Genomic DNA, 12493 nt, shown 5'->3' with positions numbered 1-12493 from the left:
AAAATTTCACCCCTTTTTATTTCCCCTTACGTGGAGTTTCCGAAAACAAATCACCTATCTTTCTTTACATTTACAGGAGATTCCAAATACCCACTTTTTACGTCTATAACATTTTACGTTTCTCAGATATTCTGTAGATATATTCTTTCAAAACATTCACCCCAGTTTGTCACTCCTGTTTAACCCCCATTAATTGGATTTTCCAAAACAAAAAAATACGTGTTTCCTTATTTTTAAAGGAGCTCCCATATACAAATTTTCAGTTCCGTAATATTTTCAGTTTCTGAGATATATGTATCCTCATTAAAGGCATTCATCCCATTATTCACCCATTTACACCCCTCCTATTTGGATTTAAAGAAAGCAAAAAATACGTGTTCTTGTATTTTTAAAGAAGATTCTAAATACCATTTTTTACATCTGTAAACTTTTAAAGTTTTAAGATGTAGACACACTCATTTTAAAAATTCACCCCCCTTTTCACCCTCCATTATTTGGATTTTCCAAAATCAAAAAAATACTTGTTTCTTTATTTTTAAAGTAAATCCCAAATACCAATTTTCAGGTCTGTAATATCTTCAGGTTCTGAAATATAAGTAGCCTCATTAAAGGCATTCAACCGCTTTTTCACCCTTTTCCACCCTTCCAATTGGGATTTTCCGAAAACAAAAAAATACGTGTTTCTTTATTTTTAAAGGAGATTCTAAATGCCAATTTTTACATCTTTAAACTTTAAAAGTTTTGAGATATAGATAGACTCATTTTAAAAATTCACCCCTTCTCACACCCCCCCATTAATTGGATTTTCCAAAAACAAAAAATATGTATTTCTTTATTTTTAAGGGAGATCCTAAACACCAATTTTCAGGTCTGTAATATCTTCAGTTTCTGAGATATAAGTATCCTCATGAAAGTCATTCAACCACGTTTTCACCCCTTTTCACCCCTCCTATTGGGATTTTCCGAAAACAAAAAAATACGTGTTTCTTTGTTTTTAATGAAGATTCTAAGTACCAATTTTTACATCTGTAAACTTTAAGAGTTTTGAGATATAGATGCACCCATTTTAAAAATTCACCCCCTTTTCACCCTCCCATTAATTGGATTTCCCCCAAACCAAAAAATACGTTTTTCTTTATTTTTAAAAGAGATCAAAAGTACCAATTTTCATGTCTGTAATATCTTCAGTTTCTGAGATATAAGTACCGGTATCCCGATTAAAGGCATTCAACCCCTTTTTCACCCTTGTGTGCCCCTCCTATTGGGATTGTCTCAAAACAAAAAAACACGTGTTTCCTTATTTTTAAAGAAGAATCTAAATACCAATTTTCACATCTGTAAACTTTTAAAGTTTTGAGATATAGACACACTCATTTTAAAATTTCACCCCCGTTTTCACCCCCTTAGCGACGGAATATCCAAAAATCCTCTCTTAGCGAGCACCTACATCTTAATATGAATATATCTCCAAAATTTCATTTCTTTATGTCCAGTAGTTTTGGCTCGGCGATGATGAATCAGTCAGTCAGTCAGTCAGTCAGTCAGGACAAGCTACTTTATATATATAGATTTCTTGTAATTCGTTCGCTACTTTGCTATAGGCCTTACGCAGTCATTTTAATTCAAAAGGGTGGCCGCTTTGTAGCAACTGAATGTTCTCTCTGTTTGTTTACATTACAGTGAAAGCTACACATACATAAAACTCAAAAGCCAACAAGCAAGTAAAAGTAAAAGTATTCCCAGGCCACACATCGACGAACGTAAAAAAACTCCCTGGTCGCACGTGCATTAGAAATCCGATTCTGGGCCACACAGGAACATCCCGAGATAGCTCTGACTTATCGTGGCTCGTCACAATAATCTCTCTACTTCTGACAGCCGTTCAGGGCTAAATTTGGATATTTCTTACAGGAACTCACCTATTTGAACATCCCAGATTGATTTCCATTTCCTTTGCCGGCATTCGCTTTATGCTACTAGTTTAATCTACCGTCCTCTTTTCTGTTCGTAGCCGTGACTGCACATTTGGATGCGTATTGAAGTCCTGAAGAGGCGATCCAACACAACTGATAAAAATTAAGCTGCTTGTTTGTGTTATTAGAAGACAGTTCCTCGTCTTCATCACAATTTCTCCCATTACACATGCTCTCAAAGAGCATATAAATGTTCGCTTCTCGGGCAAATGAAAGAGGTCACACAATCGTTGATGATGATGATGATGATGATATTTGTTGTTTAAAGGGGCCTAACATCGAGGTCATCGGCCCCCAATGGTACGAAATGAAATGACAACAAAAAGTTCTAAATCATCCACCGACCAAAAAAAAAGGTGTCATGAAGAATGAATGGATGGACATGAACCCCAAAAACAAAAAAACAAACAAAAACAGCGGACCCGACTCAAAAAGGTTATAATATTATTACTGACCAAGGGCCCACTTATGAAGCACAATCCTGAATCGAGGATACTTGATGTCTAAAGGGGTGCAAAATCCATGTCTAAGGCCCCTCAGAATGGTACATGTCGCGAGTAAAGCAGAACCATGGTATTTGTCATGTTGGGGTACTAATCAAAAGTAGCGAAGACTCACGATGTTCCACACAAGATGTTACTACTCACAAGTATTGTACTTCGTACAGGTAACGCAGACCTATGATGTTTCTCACACGATGGTGCCACGCATAGCCGACGCAAACCGATGAGGTTCCTCACCTAGGTGTACTAACCACACATCCCGTGGTGGTCCTCACATTGTGGGTACTAATCACAGGCAACGCAGACCCACGGTGTCGCTCATATAGTGGTTTAACTCACAGGCAACGCCCAGACCCGCGGTGTTGCTCACATGGGTACGACGCACGGGTACTGGAAACCACCCGGCCAGGCTCTTTACTGCTACTAATCACAAACCTATTTCGTACCTAACATAGTGGTACTAATCGCAAGTACATGCAACCCATGGTGTTCCCCGCGCGATGGTACGAATCAAAAGTAGTTTCATGGTTCTAATTCAATCATCCCTTTGTCGCCCCTTTTAGTCGCTCTCGCGACAGGCGGGGGATACCGTGGGTGTATTATTCGTCTGCGTCCCCCATCCACAGTGGGTAAAGAGAGAGAAAAGAGAAGAAGAAAGTAGGGATCCGTCACTTCGAAAAATGAAGTAACGGACGAAGAAAGGCAAGGGCCAGGAAGGGCGTGAAAATGAAAGACTCCCTAGGCCTCGAATACTATAATACCATCTGGGTCGGAAAAGAACAAGGGTTGACCAAGGGAGGTCGGACAGGATATACGAAGGTGAGGAGCCTGGCACAAGTAAGTGGAAGCAATGGCCTCGTGGTCGCCAATCCACACTCCCAAGTTGAGAGCCCCTTGGGCCCCTGTTAGTCGCCTCTTACGACAGGCAGGGGATACCGCGGGTGTATTCTACATGTGCGTCCCCCACCCGCAGGGGGTGGTCACAATCTACTGACATATTTGTCTCCATATGTGGTATTTACATCAGCATCAGAAAGCCTAGTTTCGGTGTGAAAAACACTCATATCGTTCATAAACGATTCTATCCTTTGATTTACTTTGATTTGTTCTATATGAACAAAAGAGCGGACATTGCTAGTTTGAGTGGCATTACTGACTAGTGTTTGTCTGTTTTCTATTAAATTCGTACGGAAGTAGTCACGGTCCACTGAAGTCATCCTGCGGTTCTCGGTTAAACTGGAATCTTTGAAAATGTTGTTTCGCACAGAAACCTTGCTTCCTTCTTCAGACCTGCCAGGAAAACACTGAGACCAACACTCTAGCACACCTCTTTATAGCTATATCAGCATTTGGAAGAATCGTGTCAAGCTTAATCACAAACCGGATAATACGCCCATCCCTCACTAGTCCTAAATATATGATGAACTCACAAGGTGTCACATATTTGGACTTTCTTTCCCGTCCCGCCTTGAATATAGAGACCGTTCATGAAAATATTGTCCTAGATGTCTGTAACTTTCCCTGGCTGCTTTCATTATTGTTATACTTGAGGCAACCTAGCTAATAGTTAAAATAAATCTGTCATGTTCGGCCCTTGTTCTAAGGATGCTGCACATTCATTTAGTTCATTTTGGGGGACATATTAACTAAATGAAGCTTATCAATGTAGTAGTGAAATTTAACTGAACGAGGGACTTCCTCTCTCGTCTCATGAACTGCTAACTCCAGTATGTTGTTAGTGCACTGTCTCGTGATGAAATCCGGTAACATGTCTTCTAACTATTCAGCAACGCCATTCTTCCAGCGTAGCATAACGGTTGCCCCATCACAAGCAAACACCATTAAATTTTGCTTAAGATATACACTTCGCTTAGTCCACTCGATACCAAGTTTGAAAATATAGATTCCTTGATCGAATTTTTCGATGTGCTTGGGAATCAACAAGATCCCACAATAATGTATCAATTGGGGAATCAACAAACATCACACATTTCAAGGATACAACTAACACTGGTTTTTTGTGGGGCTTATTGTTTTGTCAACTGACAAGCTTAATTTTGTATTGTTTGTTACTAAATTATCAACATCTTTTAATTGCCTTACTATTATAGTCTAGAGGATTTGCACAACTTACTCTTAAATGCAGAACCCTTCCCATGTTCAAACAATTGATTGTTTGATGATGATGATGATGCTGATGCTTGTTGTTTAAAGGGGCCTAACGTCTGAGGTCATCGGCCCCTAATGGTACGAGATGGACGACATGAGATGATCCACTGACTAGAGTTTAAAATAAATGGTGATTAAACATGCTTATGAGATTAAAACAATCAGTGGATCTAATTCGCAATGCCTTAGTTCCTAATAAAAGTATAGAAAATAGAGGTGATAATGGAAGAAGGCATTGCCCGGAAGTATATATATATATAGTCCATGTCAGAAGTTAAAATAACATATTAAAATACGCATACACGAACTAAAATACAGTCAAAGGGATAAAAGCGCAGTTAACACAAATACACTAAGACAAAATATATTATTACACGCGATAAAAAAAGACAACTGTCCTTCATAAAACGGATGACGAGGTCTGCTGACTGCTCGTCATCTCGCAGGATGAGGGAGATGGTACTCGGGAGTGTTAGCCTACGACGCAGATCGACCAGGTCTACGCACTCCGTAAGGATGTGTGCCACGGTAATATGATCGCCGCAAGTACACACCGGAGAGGGTTCTCCTTTCAATAAATGGGAGTGCGTTATTATGCCGTGGCCGATCCGAAGACGACATAATACCACTTCTTCCCTCCGAGAAGCCCAAAGGGAAGTCCTGCATACCTTCGTTGTACCTTTTATCGCTCTTAGCTTATTTCGATGTGGAGTGGCCTGCCACTCCATCTCCCAGTGGCACATAACCAGATGTCTCAGCTGAGAACAAATATCACTTGCTGGAACCTTGAAAGGCAACGGGCGCAGTGTTACTGCCTCCTAACTCGGTTCCCTCTACACCCATGTGGCTTGGGAGCCACATAAACGTGATTCTGGTGCCGGCATCCGAACACCTGGCCAGCAGGTCCTGAATCCGCTGCACCAGAGCGTGCCGAGGGAAACAGGTATCAATAGACTGCAGTGAGCTCAAGGAGCCAGTACACAGAAGAAAGTGTCAGCGCTCATCGGATAATGCATACCGCAGAGCTTCACAGATAGCATAGAGCTCTGCTGTGTACACACTACAGATTTCCGGGAGAGCAAAAAGAAACCTATCAGTGTCGACAACGAACGCACAGCCCACTTTCGTGTCTGTTCTAGAGCCATCCATCCGCGTAAACGACGACTGAACCAGGATACCGACCAACAATGGACAGGAAGAGACTCTGATAAATCGAAGGGTCCGTGTTTTCCTTTGGGCCAGTGTGCAGATCCAGGATTATTTCAGGTTGAAGTATTACCCACGAAGGGACCCCACTTGGTTGTCTGACAAGGCTAAGATTGATTGATTGATTGATTGATTGATTGATTGAAGTTCATCAGCATCTACAGGAAAGTCAGTAAAAAGCCTATTTCTTTCGGCTATGTTGTAAGTCAATCGAAGGTGTTATTTTTTAGGCTTCTCAACACGGCATTTCTAGTGGATCTATTGTGCGATAAATGTCACTGTGACTACTCATTTGAAGGTTCAATTTACAATCCAGTGTTTGGTACCATCCAAAATTTATCACTGCCAGAACTTCTTTTTGCTACCTGCTCTACGTTGCACCGACACAGATAGGTGTTATGGCGACGATGGGACAGGAAGGGGCTAGGAGTGGGAAGGAAGCGGCCGTGGCCTTAATTAAGATACAGCCCCAGGATTTGCCTGGGGTGAAAATGGGAAACCACGGAAAACCATTTTCAGGGCTGCCGACAGTGGGGTTCGAACCTACTATCTCCCGAATACTGGATACTGGCCGCACTTAAGCGACTGCAGCTATCGAGCTCGGTCTGCCAGAACATATGGCACTCCAAAGATCCTGAAGTTTCACGATCAACCATTAATTTTCCTTAATACAATAAGCACGCCGGTTTGAATACTGGCATTTTGGATGTAAAAAACTCCATAAAGACAGTTAACTTTCTTTACAACCAGTAGAAGTCATTTTACTGAGATGGAGCTTTTCATTTTCTTCGGTTAAGATTGGCCATGTTTTCAGTTTATTTTCGATATGCATATCTTCATCATAATCACTATCACCACTCTTTTTCTTTCGTTTAGCCACTTTGGTATACTCATTTTAACTTGTATTTTACTGCGTCTAGATCTGGAAGCCTAGAAAAATCAAAATGAAAGTATTATAAAACAAGTCGCATAAAACAATTTTAATTCGTTTTGACATAAATGTGTCATGGCTGGTGGGGGGGGGGGGGTTAATCTGAAAATCTACGTTACGGAAGCTAGTGTGCCGGAAGTACAACCGCGCAAACTGTAATGTAAGGTATGCGTGGCCAGACATAGTTACTTCGCAACCGTGCAGGCTGCGATGTAATGTAGGCAACATTCCTTTATATAACACTAATCAGATCCGACACCTCGAAAAATTAAGGTATTGGCTAAACAAAGGCAAGGGTTACGAAGGCCGTGAAAATGAAAGTCTCCCTAACCCTCACAAACCTAATTTTTTTTGTTAGGGGCTTTACGTCGCACCGACACAGATAGGTCTTATGGCGACGCTGGGATAGGAAAGGCCTAGGAGTTGGAAGGAAGCGGCCGTGGCCTTAATTAAGGTACAGCCCCAGCATTTGCCTGGTGTGAAAATGGGAAACCACGGGAAACCATCTTCAGGGCTGCCGATAGTGGGATTCGAACCTACTATCTCCCGGATGCAAGCTCACAGCCGCGCGCCTCTCCGCGCACGGCCAACTCGCCCGGTCACAAACCTAATAGCGTCAGGATCGGAAAAGAGCAAATGTTGACCAAGTAAGGTCGGATAGGATAGATGAAAGTGAGGAGCCTGGCACAAGTTCGTGGAAACAATGCCAGGACTCAACTAAGGGCACCGTGGTCACCAACCCACGCTCCAAAGTCCAGATCCCCTGGGGCCCCTTTTAATCGCTTCTTACGACAGGCAGAGGATACCGTGGGTGTTATTCTACCGCCGCCACCCACAGGGGGACTATGTTTTATAGCTGTCGGTCATCTGAAATTACCAAACGTTGATGGATGGCCATGACGCGAGACATATTAATTTTACGATCATTTGATTTTTCGCAAAGGGAAAAGTGGTTTCCTTTTATGTAATAGTAAGTAAGTAATTCCACCGGGTTATCTCCTAATTCTAATATTTTTGTTAATAATAATAATAATAATAATAATAATAATAGTAATAACGCGTCATGGTTAAGATAGTATCGTTTAAGAAGGACAAGACTATGATGAACCCAAGTTTAAAATAAGATGTAGAAGTTCAACTCGTTGGCTGGTGGATGAATAGACCTCGCGGTAGGAAGGGGAGCAGTTTAAAGGGACATTGAAGCGCAACAAAGTACATAGACCTTGAAGTAAATGAGGTAATTTTCCCCTCAACGGCATCCTCTACGTCGTGAACCATTATCTCCTGCATTCATCAAATTTAAAACGACACACTATAAAGACATTCTTCTATACAACTACGTCTAGACATTTTAAGGCAGATGTAAATTTATGTACGAGATTTTAGCTACTGGTTTAACGTCGTACTAACACAATAATTTTCAGCGACATTGGGCCGGGAAAGATGGGAGCTATGTAATGATAATGAAAAGCTAAGGGGTTATGAGCGATCTGTTCTCGAATCAAATTTATTAACCATCTCGCTGGGTTTATTTAACATGAACCGTTTTAACCAATCTCATTCTATAATAATAATAATAATAATAATAATAATAATAATAATAATAATAATAATAATAATATCATACTGTTAATTTTTGTCGTGTAATTTTGTTCACGTCGCACCGACGCAGGTATGTCTTATGATGATGATTATTGGAGAGGAACAGTCTAGGAGTGGGGAGGAATCATGATGATGATGATGATGATGATGCTTGTTGTTTTAAGGGGCCTAACATCGAAGGTCATCGGCCCCTAATGGTACGAAATGAAAGACAAAAATTGCAAAGACATCCACTGACCAAAATAAAAGTAAAATATGGCATGAAGAATGAATGGATGGACAGGAACTCAACAAAACACAAAACAAACAAACAAAAGCCAGTGGATCGGACTCAATACAGATTGAAAATAACATTATTACCGACCAAGGAACCACTTATAAAGCACAATATGCTTGGTGACTAAAGAGGGTGCAAAATCCACGTCTAAGGCCCCACAGAATGGTACATGTCGCGAGTAAAATAGAACCATGGTATGTGTCATGTTGGGGTATTAATCAGAAGTAGCGAAGACTCACGGTGTTCCACAAAAGATGGTACTACTCACAAGTATTGCAATACGATGATGATGATGATGCTTGTTGTTTTAAGGGGCCTAACAGCGGAGGTCATCGGCCCCTAATGGTACGAAAAGTATTGCAATACGTACAAGTAACGCAGACCTATGGTATGTCTCACACAATGGCCCAACTCAGAGTCAACGCAAACCGAGAAGGTTCCCCACCTAGGTGTACTAAACACGGGCGCCGGTATTCCCGTGGTGTTCCTCACATAGTGGGTACTAATCACAGGCAACGCAGACCCACGGTGCTGCTCATATACAGTAGTGGTACAACTCACAGGCTACGCCCAGACCCGTGGTGTTACACACACGGGTACTGGAATCCACCAGGCCAGGCTTTTACTGCTACTATATCACGAACTGATTTCGTACCGAATTTAGTGGTACTACTCGCAAGTACAGGCAACCTATTGTGTTCCCCGCGTGATGGTACGATTCAAAATTAGTTTCATGGTTCTAATTCAGTCAGCCCTTGGTCGCCCCTTTTAGTCGCCTCTTACGACAGGCAGGGGATACCGCGGGTGTATTCTACATGTGCGTCCCCCACCCGCAGGGGGTAGTGTGTTTGGTCCGCGAGAGGTATTTTATTTCCCTCAAGTCCGCCGGCAAGCCGGTTAGGACCCCCCTATCCGCCACCTGGGACGCGCCACGTGGGAGTATCACCTCTCCCCCTGCTACGCCTGCGTAGCAGGTTCGTGGGGGGAGGAATCAACCGTGGCCTTAATTGTACAGGCCCTGATGGTGCGAAAATGGGAAACCACGGAAAACCATCTGAGAGCTGCCGACAGTGGTGTTTGATCCCACTATCTCGTGCAGGCACTCGCTTGGCTGTCCTCTATTTAACATTTGTACGATGGACAGTAAGACGGGAAACAATGATTAAAAACGCTTTCTCTTCACAGCAGACACATATGGTGGTGGACATTGCTATTTTCTTGATACAAGAAAATGTGATTGGATGATGATTCGTAAAGAGAAAAATCATTGAAAAATCATGTGAAGAAATATCTTAAGTAAGCAGAAAAGAGAGGTCGGTCCATCATGCTTGCCAGGAACTCAGTAACTCTCTCCAAGAATATTGTTACTTATATAGAAAACATTAATACTGAGACTGTGTAAATATGCGAATGTGACAGTTTTCCGTCCTTCGATTGGTCGCGCTGATGAAAAAACATTCCTCATTGCTTCAGATAGATCTGATGATGATGATGATGATGATGCTTGTTGTTTTAAGGGGCCTAACATCGAAGGTCATCGGCCCCTAATGGTACGAAATGAAAGAACAAAACTTTCAAAGGCATCCACTGACCAAAATAAAAATAGAAAAATGTCATGAAGAATGAATGGATGGACAGGAACCCACGAAAACACAAAACAAACAAACAAAAACAAAAACCAGTGGATCGGATTCAATAGACAACGAAAATAACATTATTACCGACCAAGGAACCACTTATAAAGCACAATGATGCTTGGTGTCTAAAGGGGGTGCAAAATCCACGTCTAAGGCCCCACAGAATGGTACATGTCGTGAGTAAAATAGAACCATGGTATGTGTCATGTTGGGGTATTAATCAGAAGTAGCGAAGACTCACGGTGTTCCACAAAAGATGGTACTACTCACAAGTATTGTACTTCGTAAAGGTAACGCAGACCTATGGTGTTTCGCACACAATGGCGCCACTTACAGCCAACGCAAACCGATGAGTTTCCTCACCTAGATGTACTAGTCACGGGTACCGGTCGAAGGGCCCCGTAGTGTTCCTCACATAGTGAGTACTAATCACAGGCAACGCAGACCCACGGTGTCGCTCATATAGTGGTACAACTCACAGGCTACGCCCAGACCCGCGGTGTTGCCCACATGGGTACAACGCACGGGTACTGGAATCCACCCGGCCAGGCTTTTTACTGCAACGAATCACAAACCTATTTCGTACCAAGTTAGTGATACTACTCGCAAGTACATGCAACCCATGGTGTTCCCCGCATGATGGTACGAATCAAGAGTAGTTTCCTGGTTCTAATTCATTCATCCCTTGGTCGCCGCTTTCAGTCGCCTCTTACGACAGGCAGGGGATATCGTGTGTGAATTCTTCGTCAGCCTCCACCACCCACAGGGGGGGGGGGGTGTTTGGTCCGCGAGAGGTATTTTATTTCCCACAAGTCCGCCGGCAAGCCGGTTAGGACCCCCCTATCCACCACCTGGGACGCGCCACGTGGGAGTATCACCTCTCCCCCTGCTACGCCTGCGTAGCAGGTTCGTGGTCAGATAGATCTTGCATCATGTATGGACGCAGGGCTCCTACATTCTAGGAAGACAACGAAACAGCTCAGTTGGAAATGATCGTGCATTAACAGATGATATTGATGATGATGTTTCTTGCTTAAAGAGGCCAAACAGCCAAGTCCGATCATCGGCCCCTAATAGTACGAAAAGAGACGGAATATAATGACCACTTAAAAGTCCAAAACTCGTCTACTGACCAAAATTCAAAACATGATGATGAAGAATGAATGCATATGAATTTAAAATAATCAGAAGATCCAACTCGCAATATTGAAGGTTAAAAGTAATCCCAAAATTAATCCACAGATTAAATAAAAAATGAGACGATCAGGAATGATTATGAACTTAAAACAATCAGTAGATTCGACCCGCAGAAACTATCTTGAAACAATTGTACGTACTGACCAAGGAGCTGCCTCCAAAGCACAATCCAGAATCGATTATGCTTGTTGTCTAAAGGGATCCAAAATCCAGGTCACCGGCCCCTCATAATCACTGGTAAAGCGAAACCCTAGTGTTCCTTCTATTGTGGTACTAATCACAGGTAACGTACACTCATAGTGTTTGTCGCATGGTCGTAGACCGATCGTACGTCACACACAGTAGCACCACTCACAGGTACCAGAAACCCATAGTGTTTTGCACATAAGGGTACTACTCACAAGCAACGCAGACCCGTGGTGTTCCTCACTTATTAGTGGAACTAATCACAGGCCACGTATACTCATGGTGTTGCTCACATAGTGGTACTAATTATAGGCAATGTAGACCCATGGTGTATCGCACATTATGGTAACGCCGACAGGCAACACAAACCCGTGGTGTTCCTCACATAATGGTACTACTCTCAGGTAACGCATGCCTACAGTTTTCCTCACATAGTGGTACTACACTCACGCAACATACACACATGGTGAAATGAAATGGCGTATGGCTTTTAGTGTCCGAGGACAAGTTCGACTCGGTTTTTATGCAGGTTTTCATTTGACTCCCGTAGGCGACCTGCGCGTCGTGATGAGGATGAAATGATGATGAAGACGGCACATACACCCAGTTCCCATGCCAGCAAAATTAACCAATTATGGTTGAAAAACCCAGCCCGGCCAGGAATCGAACCCGGGACTCCTGTGACGCTAACCATTTAGCCATGGAGTCAGACAGACCCATGGTATTACTCACATAGTGGTACCAATCACGGGCAAGATCCAAGCCCGTGGTGTTCCTTACATTGTGGTACTAATCACAGGCAACGTACATCC

The sequence above is a fragment of the Anabrus simplex genome, chromosome 4 (assembly GCF_040414725.1).
Source record: "Anabrus simplex isolate iqAnaSimp1 chromosome 4, ASM4041472v1, whole genome shotgun sequence".
In the NCBI taxonomy this organism is placed as follows: Eukaryota; Metazoa; Arthropoda; class Insecta; order Orthoptera; family Tettigoniidae; genus Anabrus; species Anabrus simplex.
Note: the sequence above shows the minus strand (reverse complement) of the source record.